This window comes from Sminthopsis crassicaudata, chromosome 4, assembly GCF_048593235.1.
Source record: "Sminthopsis crassicaudata isolate SCR6 chromosome 4, ASM4859323v1, whole genome shotgun sequence".
NCBI lineage: Eukaryota > Metazoa > Chordata > Mammalia > Dasyuromorphia > Dasyuridae > Sminthopsis > Sminthopsis crassicaudata.
Genome location: NC_133620.1, coordinates 472,726,288 through 472,743,697, shown reverse-complemented (window position 1 = coordinate 472,743,697; position 17,410 = coordinate 472,726,288). Strand labels below are relative to the sequence as shown.

Sequence of the window (17,410 nt, the reverse complement as noted above, 5' to 3'; positions counted from 1 at the left end):
GAAGGAAGGAAGAAAGGAAGGAAGGAAGGAAGGAAGGAAGGAAGGAAGGAAGGAAGGAAGGAAGGAAGGAAGGAAGGAAGGAAGGAAGGAAGGAAAGAAGGGAGGGAGGGAGGAAGGAAGGAAGGAAGGAAGGAAGGAAGGAAAGAAGGGAGGGAGGGAGGAAGGAAGGAAGGAAGGAAGGAAGGAAGGAAGGAAGAAAGGAAGGAAGGAAGGAAGGAAGGAAGAAAGGAAGGAAGGAAGGAAGGAAGGAAGGAAGGAAGGAAGGAAGGAAGGAAGGAAGGAAGGAAGGAAAGAAGGGAGGGAGGGAGGAAGGAAGGAAGGGAGGGAGGGAGGAAGGAAGGAAGGAAGGAAGGAAGGAAGGAAGGAAGGAAGGAAGGAAGGAAGGAAGGAAGGAAGGAAGGAAGGAAGGAAGGAAGGAAGGAAGGAAGGAAAGAGAAGGAAGAGGAAGGAAGAGGAAGGAAAGGAGGAAGGGGAAGACAGAGTGAGAAGTGAAGGAGAAAAGGAAGAACGGAAGCCACTGAGGGAGGAAGGCATAGTAGCAAATCACCCCTGGCTTCCATCCCCACCAACCAACTTCTCAAACTGTTCTTTCCACTTTCACAAGCTCCTCACTGCAGCCTAGGACCTTCTCTCAGAACTCAGCTTTCTGGATTCTGCCATAGCAGTTGATTCTCTGACTTCCTTTTGTCCCTCAGTGCTCCCTCTCCCTTCCTGACTTCCAGACCTCCACTTTCTCATCTTTTTCCTCTTACTTCTTTGACCTCTCCTCCATCTTTTAAAGAGTCCCTCAACTGGACAGGTCCATTGGAGGATTTGAATATTCCACTTTCCACTGTTTGATTTAGGCACCCCAAACTTTGCCCTTGCTTTTCTTTTCTGTCTTATCCACTCCCTAAGTTTTAGTTATTACTTCTACACCAATTCCTCCCAAAATTATATCCTCGGCTCCCCCTTTCTGCTTAGATTTGATCCCTGATTTCCATCTTCCTCCTAATAACAGTATAACAGACCTAGAGATCTGGAACAATTATTACTGGGAAGAGAAGACAGGCTTGCTTTTATTCCCTTGAAGAGCAAAATTAGACCTAGTGGTTGCTTGTTACAGGGAGATACATAAGCTGAAAAGAATGATGAACTCCCCAGTCAACTATTTGACAGTGGAACTTCCTGGAAGGTAGTGAGTTGTCTGTCACTAGAGAAGACCACAGTGTTGTGAAAGAATTCCTATATTGAGTAGACAGCTGATCTATAGGGGTTGTGGCAGTTTTAAAGACATGTTCTACAAAAGGTTTGGCAATGGTCAGTGCTGTAAAATTACCCATGCATATATCTGGTAAATAAAAAGCCATATTAAAAAAAAAAAAAAGATATGTTCTACAATAGAACCCAAACTTAATTAAGTATAGTCATTTCAAAATGGAAGACAAAGACGAATTTAAACAAATTTCAACTTTTCTCAATTTGAGATTCTCTCAGAGCAGGGAAAGGTTTTTGATCTTTGAATCAATGTCAGTTGAGTTTCTAAAGAAAAGACAGTCTTGGGTTGTAAGTACTAGCACCATTTTGGTGAGAGGCTGAATTAAAACAGTGGAATTGCTTTTGTTACTTAAATGTTCTGTGGTTAGTCAATTTGTATTCTCATTTATCTCTCTAATCATTTAGTTTCCTCTGAACTTTATCCAAGTCATTCATCCATCCATCCATCCATCCCTCTCTCCTCCATCCATTCATTCATCCATCCCTCTATCCCTCCATCCATCCCTCTATCTCTCCCTTCATCCATCCCTCTATCTTTCCATCTATCTCTCCATCCCTCCCCTCCTTCATCCATTCATCTATCCATCCCTCTCTCCTCCATCCATCCCTCTATCTCTCCATCTATCTCTCCATCCCTCCCCTCCTCCATCCATCCATCCATCCATCCCTCTCTCCCTCTATCCATCCATCCCTATCTCCATCCATCCATCTCTCTCTCCATTCATCCATCCCTTATCTCTCCATCTATCTCTCCATTCCTCCCCTTCTCCATCCATCCATCCCTCTCTCCCTCTATCCATCCATCCATCCATCCATCCATCCATTCACTCATCTGTACAAACCTCTGTTAATCAGCTCCTCTGTTCAGAGCTCTGTGTTTGGTGCCAGGAACAGTAAAAGTTTTAAGAAAACCTCGTCCCTGAGCTCATGGAGCTTTGTATCTAGTGGAGAGATTAAGACACAGACACGTGCGTCGGAGCCTTTTCAGCGTCCACAAGCACGTTTTGAAGGCCCAGCACAGGAGAGATGGAAGTCCCCTCAGCCCCCTCCGAATTCCAGGCAGTTCTCCGAGACTGAAAGTTCCAAGGGAGCTGTTACTCTTGATCCATGGGGGGAGAGGCCCTGCAGGTGTTTGGGGAAGTTACCAAGTCCTGGGGTCACATAGGCAAAAATCACTGCCGGTCCTCAAGAAGCTTACACTCTCCCCACCTCCCATGTATATGAAAAGGCTTTAAAGTGCCCCACTATCGAATTTGGAAAAGAAAGTGCTCATATCTTTTATGTTTGCAGCTCCCTCATTTCCCAATGTGCCATTTGCCCTTTTCCCTGGGAACCATCAGTCACAATGAGGAAGGGGGCAGGGGAAGAGGGGGAGAAACAGTTTCCCAAAACTAACCAACATCTCATAAAGCTCGGCAGTATTCGGCAGCCCTAAGCCGATGTGGGAGACAGGTGGGCACCCCATCTCTGGGCCCCGCCAGCTACTTCTTCCTGCCCACCTTCTTTTGCGAGGGTCCCCCTTGGGCGGGGTCACAGCCCAGGTGGACCTAGTTTAACAGCTCATTCTAAGAATATTTCGCTTTCCCTTCCTCCCATTTAAATGTGTGCCTTGGGGACCCCTGGGATAGAAAAATGGAGGGGATAATGAGAAAGCCCTCGGACTTCAGGGCGTCACAGTTCACTGTTGCTGCCTATCCATCTTGCCCGTCTGGAGAGCCGCCGCCGAGAGCATGGCTGGGATAGAAGCTGACTGGGCTCCAAAAGGACCCTGTGAACCCCGCAACTGCCCTGTGGTCCGACTGCGCTCCAAGGGACGGCAGCTGCCTCCTACTGTGTGTTCCAAGAGGTCACTTGCGGGGGGGGGGGCTTAACCACTGCAGGTGATTGAGGGGTGGGAGCCGAGCTCTGGAACCACCCGCCTCTCAAGGCCTGGACCCTAAATGACTGATTGCCATGGCTGTCTCCCTCCCCTTGCTTCCCAGGGAGCCCTGGGCTCCGGCTGAGACTCATCCTTTTGGTGGGTCCAGGAGGGAAAAACCATTGGGAAGATTTCCAGTTCTTTAAAGTCTCCTTCTAGGCCTGAGGTCTAGAAGGAAGCCATAGTCATGTCTTGTTTTTTCCTACACTCTCTGATACCTTTCCCCCAAGATAACACACACACACACACACACACACACACACACACACACTCACACACACACACACACACACACACACACACACACACACACTAACATGGCACTTCAGGATACAGAGAATTAGTCTAAAAGCAGGAAGACCCAGGCTGCCTGTGACACGACCACTGTGATCTTGGACAAGGGACGTCCCCTCTCTGGGACTCATGAAAGGACTTGCCCAGACGGGCTCTGAGCCCACGACACACATGGCTCTTTGGGGTCCGTAACTACCCCGTGTGTACCCGGTTTTCTTACGTCGCCCCCTCCATTAGAGCAGGAGCTCCCAAGGACCTGAACAGGTTTTTTTTGTCTTTCTTTATAGCTCTTGCTCTTGGCAGGGTGCCCCCTAGCCCAGGGGAGGTGTCTAATCAATACCTGTTAGGAGACTAATTAATAAAGATCAAATGAAGCTTACGAAGGGTGAACGTCACACAGATCCGAATGTGTTCTGCCTTTCCTAGAAGGAAATGACACCTTTGTTCCCTTCAGCAGAAAGTTGGGGTGCAGGATTTCTTCGGTCTGTTTAGTTCCTCTCCCCAACGAGCACTGAGTGCCCAGTGGGTGCCAGGCATTGCCCCAGGGCTGGGATCCAAAGTCAAAATGCCTTTAAGAGCTTAGCTTCTCTCTCACGGGCAGCATTTAGTGCTTCCATGAGGATGTGTGGGAGTCCTGATCTATATCATTATAAGTCCAAGGATCCCCAGATAAAGATTGAATGATCTTGAACACTGTACGGATAGTGATCAAACCCCCCCCCAAGAGATAAGGAAGCCTGCCTGCCTTTCTTTACCACTGGGGGTGGGGGGACGATGGGCGCGAGAATCATGGGGAGCAGGCGCTGCTGTTCAGGTTGTTTGCATGGATTTTTGAGGCTCCCTGGAGAAAAGGGGTATGAGGAGGGGGGATGTTTGGCAAGGAAGGTGGCAAAATAGAAAAGGAATCGATTTAAAAAATATTAGGATGTGAACTAACCAACGTAGAATAATTTCTCTCTTTAAACTCTAATAAACTGACAAAAGTCTTGGAAATCTCTTAAGATGTATTTGGAGACTTGAAGAATTATTTGGTATTTTAAAGAGAAGCTTCTTGAAGTGTCAGGTTTGGGGCTTTCTTTGTCTTGAAGAATTATTTCTTATTTTAAAGAGAAGTTTCTTGCAATGTCAGATTTGGGGCTTGCTTTGTCTTTTCCAATTTTCTGTTGCTTTGTTGGGCTCCATGCTCTGAGTTCACAGTTCAAATGTTCCTAGCAAGGAAAGTCTTCTGATGTAGATCAGCAGTAGTTCCGTAGCTTACATCCGTGGAGCGGTCCTTGGACCACCGAGAGGCCCCGCCGCCCCCCGTGTCTTGGAGATGGTCTCCCTAAGACTGAGCCCCACTTGCTCTCCGCGGGTGCTATTTCTCATTCAGAAATCTTTTAAGTCGTCTTAGCTCATGGACACTTGGCCAGACTCCTGTTCCCTAGAACAGTCCTGTCATCTTGAATTTAAGCAAATTTCATTTTCTTAGCCATCCAAAAAATGACTTCATGCCTCCTTGGTCCCTGCCTGTCCTGATGTTGCCTTTCCCTAAGGCAGGACCAGGGAGAGCTCCGAGCGAGGCTGGAAGCCTTTGCTTTGCTCTCTCCTCCTGCAGCTTCCCCCGCTCACCCCTGGGGATAAGGCTTCCTTTACCCAGCAGTCTCTGGGTCCTCCATGAGCCTCATGGCTTAATGGCTGCCCGACATCCTGGGCTCCGGACACTGCCCTGAGCAGCCTGGCTTGCCTTTTGAAAACAGAAGGAGAGGAGGACGCAGTGAATAAGACCCCAACGCAGCAATCCTGAATGCAGCTCAGCATGCGGTGGTGAATAAGGGGAGTCGTAAGAAATTCGGGTTTAGACCCCAAGCCTCTGCTCGTCTCTTACCCTCACCCCTCTCATCCTCAGTTTCCTCATCTGTCAAAATTCCCAGGATTACTCCTACAGATTGAAGGAGCCTGAGAGGAAAAACCAGGTCACACTAGTGTTCAGAGCTCAGCCCTGTCACCTCACTAAATGTGTGACCTTGGGCCATGGTTCCCTGGTCAGTAAAACAGACAGAACTGGGATTCTTTTCAGGACCCTCTAGAAAAACCTCTGGCCTTGGATTTTTTTAAATTTTCATTCGCCTCTAAGTGAAATTCAGCATTTCCTCCAATTTTGAATTAAAACAACAATGACATTCTGATCCAGAGGGGCCTGAGAACCAGGATTCGAATCCAGGTTTGCGCCTCAGCCCATTTCCCATCATGCCATGCATTGTCTTCCTTAGAGTTCCTTGGTGCTGACCCCGCAGGGTTGACCAGCCCCACCTTTGCTCATCTTGGCTAAGGGGCCGAGTCCAAGGTGAAACCCAATAGGCTTGGAGGTGCATTTCTTGAATTATTCACCTTTTGGCAAACTCTCCCAACTCTGGGCATTTCCCCCATGCTCTCATCCTCCTCTCCCTCCTCTGACTTTGCTCAAGACCCCACCAAAATCTGCCCACCCTTGACCCCCCCCCCCCCCGATTTGATTTCTTCTTTCTGTGGAATATCTCCAGTCCGTCCCATCTCTCCCAAGGGATCAAGAGTCCACTGAGGGCGGGGACTGATTTTTGCCTCCCTTGGAATATCCCCAGAGCTTAGCAAAGTGCCTGGATATAGCCGGTGCTTAATAAATGATTCTTGGCTTGACTCGACTAGTATTCATACCCGGAGAAGAGAGTTTGGTTCTTGGCTGTGAAGGAAGGCCCCTGGCAGCGTTCTGCTGTTGCTCCAGGGGGGTGAAGGAGCCCCCAGTTCTTCCAAACATGCTCTGTGCTGGCCCATCAATCAAGCTGCAAAAGTTCCAAATATGGGCCTGAGGTCCTCCCTAGCCTTTGGGTGATTCTTTTTGCTCATCTATAAAATGGGAATAATAATAGCTGCCATGTACTAGAGCCATCCTTCCAGCGCCATCGGAGTGTTGGCCCTTGCTAGTATCAGTATCAGTATCCATAGTTCCAGAGATGCCGTGATCTGTCTGTGGCGGAACTGCCCACATGGAGAGAGTCATGGAGAGACCCTTAGGTTTGGGGTTACTGGCAAGCTGGACCAGTCCAGAGCACAGCGGCCGTGTGGTTGGGCCCTTGGGCCTTGAGGTTGGGTATGATAGAAGGGACCCATGTGGAGGGGTGATTAGCCCAACCTGCTTGGGCACACAGGGCCAAATGGACCTGCCAGGGGAAGTTGCTGGTTTCCCCTGGGCACAAAGGAAAACTTGCTCAGACAGAGAGGACGGCCCAGAGGGCCAGGCTGCCTTACAAGGGATTCCTCTTTGGGCAGTTTGAGGTAAGGGTTGGATCAGGTGCCCTCCGACTCCAAGCTCTGGGTATTCTTAGTGTAAAGGCTCCCATACGGAGAAGACTTCCGGAAAAGTGAGCTCAGTACCCTGAGCTGGGAGCGCTAGGACGAGCCTGACCACGGCCGTCAACACTATTGCCCGTGATTGGACATTTCTAATATTTCTTTTTCTTTTAAAAAACAATTATTTTATTCTAAACGTAAGAAATAAAAAAATAAACATTTCCATAATGAAGTAGGATAGGAAGAAAAGAATGATGGTCCACGAAACTACAAAGCGGTTATGTACAACTTGCCATTCCTTTTAAATATATAATAACATGATCTGAACATTCCCAATGTCAAGGCAGGTATGAATGCAAGGGTTTCATTTCAATTTCAATATTCATGAAGCTCTTCCAATGGGTGGGGGTCCAAGGTGGGTACTGGTTGTACAAAGACACGAACCAGGCCTCCATTAGCCCGGGCCCCACCATGGGAAATCCCATAGGGACACAGTGAGCCAAAACAGCATCTCTACCCAGGGGTTCAAATTAACCTCTGAATGGAAAAAGCCCTCATGAGACTGAGGATTGGGAGAGGGTCCATGTGCAAAATCACGGTGAGCCGGGCTTGGGAGATGGGAAGTGGGCAATCATTGGCTGGGCAAAGGTCTCCGAAGCAGGGGGAGACTCGTTCATTCCTTCACTTCTTATCTGTTAGAGATGTTAGTCTGTGAGTGTACACAATGAGGCAGCAGTTCCTGTTCTCAAGTAACTTACGTTCTGCTGCGGGGGGCGGGAGAGGGGGAGAAGGGGAGGTTCTACTGGCCTAGATACTTAGCACTGACTCGGACACATTCGGGAAGCACAAAGAATGATTTACCCAGCATCCCTTCCTTGCCACAAACCATAAAATATCAGAAGGCCGAATGGATGAGCATATTTTTAAAAATATCTCCAATTGTTTGTGCGAAAATGTGTGCTGGAACCACAATTTTGAAAGAGAGACAGAGGGGGAGAGAGAGAGAGAGAGACAGGGTGAGAGAGAGAGAGAGAGAGACAGAGGGGGGAGATTGAGAAAGAGAGAGACAGAGAGACAGAGAGACAGAGACAGAGAGACAGAGGGGGGAGATTGAGAAAGAGAGAGACAGAGGGGGGAGATTGAGAAAGAGAGAGACAGAGACAGAGAGAGAGAAAGATATATATTATATAGAAAGAGACAGAAAGAAAAAGAGAGACAGAGGGGGAGAGAGAGAGAGAGACAGAGAGACAGAGACAGAGCAACAGGGACAGAGAGAGACAGAGAGAGAGACAAAGATATACATTATATAGAAAGAGAGAGAGAGAAAAAGAGAGACAGAGGGGGAGAGAGGGGGGGGGGGAGATTGAGAAAGAGAGAGACAGAGAGAGAGAGAGAGAGAGAGACAGAGAGAGAGAGAGAGAGAGAGAGAGAGAGAGAGAGAGAGAGAGAGACAGACAGAGAGAGAGAGAGAGAGACAGACAGAGAGAGAGAGAGAGAGAGAGAGAGAGAGAGAGAGAGAGAGACAAAGATATACATTATATAGAAAGAGACAGGGGGAGAGAGAGACAGAGACAGAGAAGGTGTTTTTGAAAGGAGAGCAAAAGAGAATTTTTATTAAATCAAAGCCCTATTTATGCTTAGGTGATATCCTGTTTATTATCTGCAGCCTTTAGCCTTTCAGAAATTGGACTTTATAAATGAACTAAATGCTCACCCAACATTTTACATGCTGTCATGATGTTTATAAAACCTCGTGAGTCTCCCTGGGGTGAGACCGGGACAAAATGGCATCTCTGAATTCTTCCCTGAAAACGTGTGAATGTGAAGCACACCAAAAATAATAAATAGTCTAATTGCCCGAGAATTGCTTTTCTGAGCAGAGGGAAAGATGGAAACTCCTCCCCCTTCCCTCAGTTGCTAACATCCATTAAATTTATTAGCATCTTAGCCCCAGCCCAGCCCGTGCCAGGGCCAGAATCTGTGGGGTTTACGGCGGTGGCTTACGGTCTGGACTCCCATCGGCCCATCGGGCGACCGGATGGCATTCTTGCTGTCATGTGGAAGGCTCTGTGGGCGTTGCGGGCAGGACGGACACTGGGGGGGGCCCTTCCTCATGCTGCTGCTCGTGGTTCGGGGTCCCCAGAGGCAGCAAGTAGGAGAGGAGGACCCCGTTTGGGGAGAGGCGGGAAGCCCAGCCTCCGAAGGAAGGGCTCGCTCCCTCTGCCAGAGACCTTCCTGATTGTATTTTATAAATATTTTCTTCTCGGGCTCGGAGCACGATGGTCGTTGGCTCCTTGCCGAGGAGGCCTTCGGTGCAAGGGGAGCGGTATCGGCGGAGCCGGGGAGGGGGGGAATTGTCAGGTGCGCCCGTGGCCCCAAACGGGAGCCAATCAAGGTGCGATTTATGTTCATTAAGGGCTTGTCAAAACTGAAAAATCTTGTAATCAACAGCAATCTCCGCAAGGCCCCCTCCATGGCTGGGAGTGTCGCCTCCTCGGTGTCGGCTCTGCCTGGGACAACTCTAGGCTAGAAAGCCGCTGATGATTACATTAGGCTAAGCTGCGAAGTAAATGAACCGTGTCTTATTTCGGCGCAACTAGCTCAGTGTAGTCCTGCCCCGCAGGGTACTTTATAGCATTTTATGGTTTTAAAATTAGTGTAGCTTCCCATTTGCTGCAGGGTGCTACATGTTATGCCTTTGAACTCAATAAGCAAAGGGAAGGGGGGCCTTTTGTCCCCCCCCCCCTTTATTTTTTTCTCTGCAGTTTAGCAATTTTGTTTTGCATCTTTTCCAGACGACGTTTTGCAATAAAAATGTCTGACTGCCACAGACATGCACAAAAGTAACAAGAGCAGCCCCGGCAGAGGCACGGAGCCTAGGTGGGGTGGGGGCTCGCCGTCCCTCCCCCAAATTTTCATCAGGCTCCATGCCGAACAATGGCTTTGCAGGTTAGCCGGGCGGGGGTGGCCCCTTGGATGCGGAATCTCGCGCAAGAAACGTGGCTGGGAACAATCCTCCCAGCATCCTTTTCTTCAGATAGGAAATAAGCAAATGGTCATAGCGGGAAGCATAGCATAAAGTGAGGAAAAGTTGGATATCTAATTTTGCATTTAACTTAAGAACCGGCTAATTCAATAGAGTGATGACTTCCAAATATCTCCCTGGGTCGGAAGACTGAGAAATGGTGATCAATTAGTGGCCTTGGAGATGAATTAATGCGGGGACCATGGATCATTGGGTTATGTGGATTGCGCTCCCAGAGGGCCCCGCAAGGCCCTCTTTAGTCCAGGCCTCTCGTTTGGCCCATGAGAAAACCAAGGCCCTGAGCAGTTAAATAATTGGCTGGAAGACACAAAGATAGGAAGCCGGGATGCAGAGCTGGGCGCTCTGAGGAGGATGGCTGATGGGGGGAGGGCGGCAGTGGGGCAGCCTTTAGCCTTCAGGGCTCTCCCTCACAACGAGCACGCCTCTGAAAAAGAGAAGTCCCGGCTCCTGTGTGAGGGCAATGGAACATGCAGTCTGCCCCCACCTGGAGGCTCTCCTTTCTCACTCCCATCAGCTTTCCTCAAGATTCAGCTCGAGAGCTGCTTTTTCCACCAAGTCCTTCCTGATCCCTCCCACGCACATCCCTTTTATATTCCCCAAACCTAGCATGGTACCCGACCCTGGGTGTTTAGCAGATAAGCTTGTCGCTCGGCTATTCCTCCAAGGACACGACCAGACTTTGCCAAGATCTGCCATCTTTTTCTCCACGTCCTAAATACGCCATAGAGTCATTCTATCACACTGAAAACTGGGGAGAAAAGGAGAAAAAGGGAAGAGATGGTAGTGGAAGAGGAGGAGGACAACAGCAAGAACCACAGAAAGGACTCTTCTGGATCTTGGGCCCATGGGCTTTCAGCAGGAAAATCCGCCGGGCACAAACATGTCTGAATCCCAACTGAAAATCTTCTTGTATTCAAGGCCCTTCTGACCAAATAAATCAGGGCACCAAAAATCACCTTGCGGGCCCCTTGGAGTTTACGGAGATGAGATGTCCACGGGAGCAGCATCCCAGGCTGCCCGGACGGCGTAGTTCACACTCTGCAAGGAACGTCGTCGGGGCTGCTGCCGAACGCCGGGGCCGTCGCAACGTGCGTTTGGTCCTTTTCCGTGTAGACGAATGTTGGCCATCAGCCATGGGACCGTCCTTCTACGCCAGGATTACAAATGACTCCATCTCCCTTCTAGGAGGATTCCGTTTAATTCAGGGTTGGACGGTGGACAAAGTCAAAAGGCACGTTCACAAGCCCCAGGGCCATTTTCCGGCTTTCAGAGAGGTCGTGGACAGTAGCCAACCCCTGGGGCTTGGTGTTTGCCATTGCCCTGGACAGACTACCGGCCCTGGGTCTACCTGGGCTGCTCACCGTGGGATCTTGGACAAGTCTTTTGCCTCATGAGAACCTAGTCCCTTGTCCTAAAAATGGAATTTATACTTGAGCTCCTTGGGTTGATGCAATGATAAAATGAGGCAAATTGTGCAAAGCTCTGTGACCTCGGGAGCTGTTGACATTGGAGCTGTTATTACTCCGGCTATCTCAGTTTTCTCTTTTATTATTATTGAACATTGAATTTAATAATCTATCATTGCCATCCTATCAGAAGTCTCCCCTTTAAGCCACTGAAAACTTCCAGCCTCTTCTTAGAAAACACATTTTTTTTTTCTTTTAGAAAACCCAATGGGGGGAGGGGGCAGCTAGGTGGTGCAGTGGATAGAGCACCAGCCCTGAATTCAGGAGGACCCGAGTTCAAATCTGGTCTCAGACACTTCACACTTCCTGGCTGTGTGACCCTGGGCAAGTCACTTAACCCCAGCCTCAGGAAAAAAGAAAAAAAAAAGAAAAACAGATATGATTTAGCTAGAGATTGCACATAATTTAGCATTTGTATTCCCTGGGATCACGGCCTACAGACCAGAGCTGCCTAATCTTTGGGGAGGGGTGGGGGAGGGAGTGTCATGGGCTCCTTGTCAATTCTGGGATGCCTCTGGACCTCTTCTCAGAATGATAGTTTTAAATAATTGGAGGAAATGCTCAATTTCAATTAGAGTTTAGTGGAAAATAAAGATAGGAGATTTCTACTTTTCCATTCGTGTTCACGAACACACTGAAATCTATAGAGCCGATTTGGGGGGAGCAGTATCCACGGACCCCCAGAGGGCAAGGCTTGCAAGTCCCACAGTCAGGAAGCCTGAAGGCCCCGACCCCTCGCCCTCGGCGGCCACCTCTGGGCCTTCCCACTGCCTCCTGGTTCTCTCCACAGCTGTGCCCCCCCTTAGCTGTCCAACCCTCCATGGCTGGGACATGGAGGCCGCTGTACTCCCCCTGGATTGGCCGGTGCTGCCATTTGCATTTTAAGTGGTTTTAACAGAGAATGATGTAATTAATGTAATCTCTTTCATTAATCTCATTCTGGAGCTGCCCGCTGCCATGTCAACCTCCTCTCATGGCCGTGGCCCTTTGGAGAAGAGTGGAAATTATCCTCTAAAGGTTGTGGCATTTGAAAGGACTCGAGCGGGGATTTTCTAAAAGTTTCCCTTGATTTTGCGATTCCGCCGCCGGCCCGGTGCACACAGTCAGGCCGCATCCGCTCATTGGCTTTGTGTAAACGTCCCTCGGTATCAGCGGGGGAAAGCTCGTCGTATGAGTGGGCAGAACCAAAAGCCTTTGCACTGTAGTGTCCTCCTCTGGGGGCCGGTCTGGACCCACCGGCTGCGTGACCCCCGACCTGACTTCTGCTGGAACGGGGCCCCTGGAACGTCCTTGTGAGGATCAGATGAGAGAATGCTTGCAGAGCGCTTAGAACAGTTCCTGGCACATAGTAGGCTCTATGTAAATCCGCGCTGTTGCCATTATTAGCTTCCTATTCAGGCTGTACCAGAAGGAGGAGTTTGCCAGCACTGATGTAGGAGCCCACTTGGCCACTGGAGCTAGCGGCCGAGCCGGTGCGCAGCCTGCCGCGGAGGCTGCTGTTGGGGACTGCTGGAGAGCTTTCTTTAATGGGGGGAAGTGGCCCATTCCCGGGAAAGGAGAGTTTTCATTTCTCCAAGCCTCCAGATAATGGGCTCTTGATCATTCCAAACCCCGGGGTCCTATTTTTCCTACTGTGTCCAAATGCCCTTTGTCCAGATCAGCTCAAGGGTCCTAAACTTAATAGCTATCCTGTATCGGCACACATACCTGTGCGCACACGTATGTAGACATATGTGCATGTACACGTATGTGCATATGTGCTGCTGAACTTCTCTACGTAGGCACATATATGTGAGAAGTATCGTTGAGTAGAGGAGCAGGCTAGATTTTTTTGTTATTAACCAGGAAATACTATGAATACTCCTCAATATAGTAATTATTAGTATATATTATAATACTATTAAACCTGCTGAAGGCCTTTCAGATAGCATGAAGGTAAGGATTTTTATGTAATTACAGAGAAGTCTCTTGAAAAAGTCAAAGGCGGGAAAGGGAAGGAGAGAACCTGCTGCCAATTTCAGGAATTGGCGGATCCTGAGTATTATTTGTCCTAAATAGATCCGGATTGTTTGACGTTTAGGAATGAAGCGTGGCTGGCTCCCCCAGCACGGTGTCCTCTCCCACCTCCATGCCTTTGCCGAGGTTGTTTCCCCAATTTGAAGCCCCCGTCCCCCCAGTCCAAAGCCTTTTTGCCTCTGTTTCTCGGGACTCCGCGCTCCCCTGGAGCCTCAGCTCCGGCCAGCAGGAGGCCTTTTGTGGATGACTCTTCCTTCACTTCTTGAATTTCCTTGGTAGATGTGGGTATGGCCTTATCAGTGAACGAGTTGGCTCCTTCCAGAAGGATCCAGCCCTGTTAGGGGAGGGGCGCCCACGTTTTTGCCTGAGTCCGGCACAGGGAGTGAGCCCGCTCTGGCCCCGGCAGCCTCTGGGAGTTTGTAAATCCCCCTGTGTTCAGACACCGGATTGATTCTGGCTCCCTCCTCAAAGGCCACGGTAGGATCTGATGACAGGTCACAGCCCGTGGCGGCCGGCCCTGGGGGACCAGAAGAGCGCGCCTGTTTTCCCAGTTGCTGCGGGTCCTCTGTCCACGGAAGTCCAGGAAGGGGCTCCACACATTGACGAGTGATTGGGTTTGGACCCCCGCCCCCCGTTCACAGAGATCGCGGCCGGGACCACTGATTCACTAGCCCAAGGTCCCGTCTGCCTCTGCTGCCGAGCAGGCCGGTGATTGGGAGCCCGTTTGTCGGCGGTCGGTGACATCTCCCGCACTCCTCCGGCCGCCATCTGTGCCCGCCCCGAGCCGCCGGCGCTCTCCGAGTCGGAGGGTTCTGGCGGGATCCGCCGGGGACCCGGAGGCCCTAATGACTCGTCGCCCCGGGAAGCGGAGCCGCCGTCGGCGAGCAGAGCCGTGGGTCTCTGCCACGACTCCGATCGCTAGCAGGTTTCTCTCATCGCACCTCATTTGCATCTGGGACATCAATTAGCATGTTTGTTGAGGCTAATTGAATGAAACTCAATCATAGCTCTTAATTGCTTGACTATGTGAAAAGAAATCACATTAATGCAGCTAATTAAGTGTACGGCAATAGATGCAACATAATTAGGAGCGAAATGCAGAAAACAAGAGATGGTGGAGGTGTGAGCGCGGGTGCAGGGGATGGAGAAGCCGCTGCTCACCTCGTTAAAGACGCGCCTCGACGGGATCCTGGGCTCTGGCACCTGTTTTCACCCAAACGAGCCCCGAAATCCCCAGCGGCGGCCGGACGGCCGAGGAGGAAACGCAGATGGGCGCTGGCTGGCGGCTTTCCCAAGCTGTCGAGGGGCCGGCGACGGCGCTTGTGGGGTGGCCGCTGTCGAGTGGGCTCCGGGGACTTGTTAAGAGCTGTTTAAAAGTCCTTGGCTGTGAATTACCCTCACGCCTTGTTAGATGCCTCTTCCCCTTTTTCCTGCCATCAGCATTTTCTCCGCCAGTGTCGCCAGGGTGGCGTTGGGCCCATTTGCATATCAAAATCCGGCTCCCAGCCTGCCTCTCTCACAACACATTCCAGATGACAGCAAGACTCCAGGCTGTTGTTCAGCCCGCGATCAAACCGGCCCCAGCGCCTTCTGAAGTCCCCGGTCCTCAGAGGCTTCCCTTTTTCAATCCTGATTTTCCCTTTCATTCCTCAAGTCCCCAGCGGCTGGAAGCGAGAAGGAAAACCTTGATTCCTTTTTAGAAAAACAAAACAAATTAAAGCCAAACAAGTTGGTCTTCTGCCTCCTTCCCTCGAGAAAAGGCCCAGGGTCTGCGGGCCGCCATGAGGCGCAGAAAGGATGCGCGGAGCGGGGAGTGCTCCGGCAGCCCCACACCCACGAGGGCCACGGCCTCAGCAGCTCCGGGGGTCCCGGCTCGGACCCTTTGTCACCGCGTGACTTCCTCCCTCCCAGCCCGGTGTCCATCGCTCCGAGTGGGAGGATTGGCCTGCGGGGCCTCCCGGGTCCTTCCGGCTCCTTAGTCACTTCCCCTGGAGTCTCAGTTTCCTCATCTGTGCAATGAGGGGTCGGACTCAGCGGCCTCCGAGGTGTCTCCCCCCAAACCTGCAGTCACAAGCAGGGAAGCGGATCCCCGAACCTCGAGAGGGTCCGGAACCAGGGAGGCCCTTGGCCCTCGGAGCGAGCCGACACTTTGTACGTTCCAACAACGGATTTAAATAAAATATTGTGGTTATTGTATATTAAAACTCGCCTGTCTATTAAAAGAAACCATGCTGAGGATTTAGTCACTCTTTGATTAGCCTCATCTCCGAGCCCATAAGCAATAAATGCTCAATTACACCCCTGTTATTGTCTTTTAATTTGTTAAGAATTGGCATTAAGGAAGAAAGTTAGGGCTAAGTTGATATTTCCTAAGGAACAGCTCTGGTGGAAGGAGGAGGAGAAGGCTCCAGGAACCGAGCGCAGCCATTACGGAGAAGCGGGCTCCTGGGAGCACAGAAGGCCTGGAGGAGGCCGCGAGCCCGCCCGAGAGCGTCGCAGAAGGGAGACCCGGAGGAGGAGGGAGAGGCCGGCCTCCAGGAGGCCCTGTCGTGGTCAGCCGGCCCGACTGTATTCACTACACTCGTACATTAGGGTCCCACGAGACTCGAGCTCATCCCGGCCGACCGCCCCTTTGACAGGCAAAAGGAGGCCGGGAAAGTGGGGACTTGTCCAGGATGGCGCGCGTTATTCTAGGTCAGATTCATCGGCTGTTCCAGGCTGTCCTGGGCGTGGTGAGGGCCTGAGCACAGGGCGGGGCTCACAGGGGGCCCTTTATCCCATCCTGTGGTGGACATTATGGGGTCAGAGCCCACTTGAGACCCGGATTCCCCAGGTGTAGAACAGGCATCCCTAACGCCCAGTGCCAGGAGTGTCCCCGAAGCGGCCGGCCTCCAGCAGAGGGCAAGGCGTCCGGCTCCCGCGGCCCTCGCTCGTTCCAGCGTGGCCGAGTCGGTCTCGGATCTTGGCCCCCCCTCGGCCCTCTCCCTCCCTCGGTCCCCACTGTCTGTCCCCGGGCAGCTTCTGGTCTCCTTCGCTGAGAAACCTCGGGGTGAATGCCGCCCTGGGCATCCAGACCCCCACGTGTGCTCTGTGGCTCCGTCAGAATTAGCCGGTGTTTATGGAGGACCTTGTCCCCACCCTGGAACGAGGGCCAGACGCCTCCTTGTGTGTGTGTGTGTGTGTGTGTGTGTGTGTGAGGGGGCAGTGGCAGTGCCAAGGGCGGGAGGCTCGGTTGGTGCTTGGCTCTGCCCACAGCCCCACCGGGCGGCCCCAGCCGGACTTAGAATCCCAGCCCTTGCCCTTGCCAACTACCTTATGAAGTGGGATTGTGCCCATCCCAGAGACGAGAAGGTCGAGGCTCACCACGTATAAATGACATGTTTACAGTCCTACGTCTAGGATAGGGTTCACAGCTCAGGGAGTCGGTGCCAGAGTAATCACCCCTCTGACAGGTGAGCAAACTGAGACCGGGAGGGCCGGCTTGCCAGAATTCTCCAGCTGGGAAGTGTCCAAGGCTAGAGTCAAACCGGGCCCTTCCTGACTCCCAAGGCTAGTCTTCTGTGCCCCCCCCCCAATATCAAGTGCCACATGTTCCTTTCCAAGTCCTATTACTATCCATTCATCTACTCTGCAGCCATCTCTGCCAGGGCAAATGAGTCTCTGATCATCAGTTTCTTTGTATGTGAAATGGGTATAATCTGAGCCAGGGCAAATGAGTCTCTGATCATCAGTTTCTTTGTATGTGAAATGGGTATAATCTGAGCCAGGGCAAATGAGTCTCTGATGATCAGTTTCTTTGTTTGTGAAATGGGTATAATTGTTGCAAATGGTGCACAAGGTCGCCAGGTCTAGGCTGCGAGGGCGGTCTGGTTGGAAGGAGGGCTTCTGGGGGCTGAGGACCCGGTCTGTCCCGCTCCCTGTGTGAGCTCCCTCCTCCGGACCCTCGTCTCTTCATTTGCAAAGTGAGGTCCGGGCCCCCATGGTCTGAAGTAGTCACTGTCCTCCCCGTCGGCCATCCTCATCATCACGGAGCCCCCCTCCCCCGCCTCGGACCGGGGCCCGGCTCCCACCGGTCCCCTCGGCCCCAGCTTCCTCATCTCTAAAACG

The 17,410-nt window shown here is 51.3% G+C and overlaps 1 protein-coding gene across 1 annotated transcript in view; it reads left to right on the top strand.

Moving 5' to 3' along the window:
- Positions 1-17,410, top strand: part of AGAP1 (ArfGAP with GTPase domain, ankyrin repeat and PH domain 1) — a 622,443-nt gene that overhangs the window by 430,663 nt on the left and 174,370 nt on the right.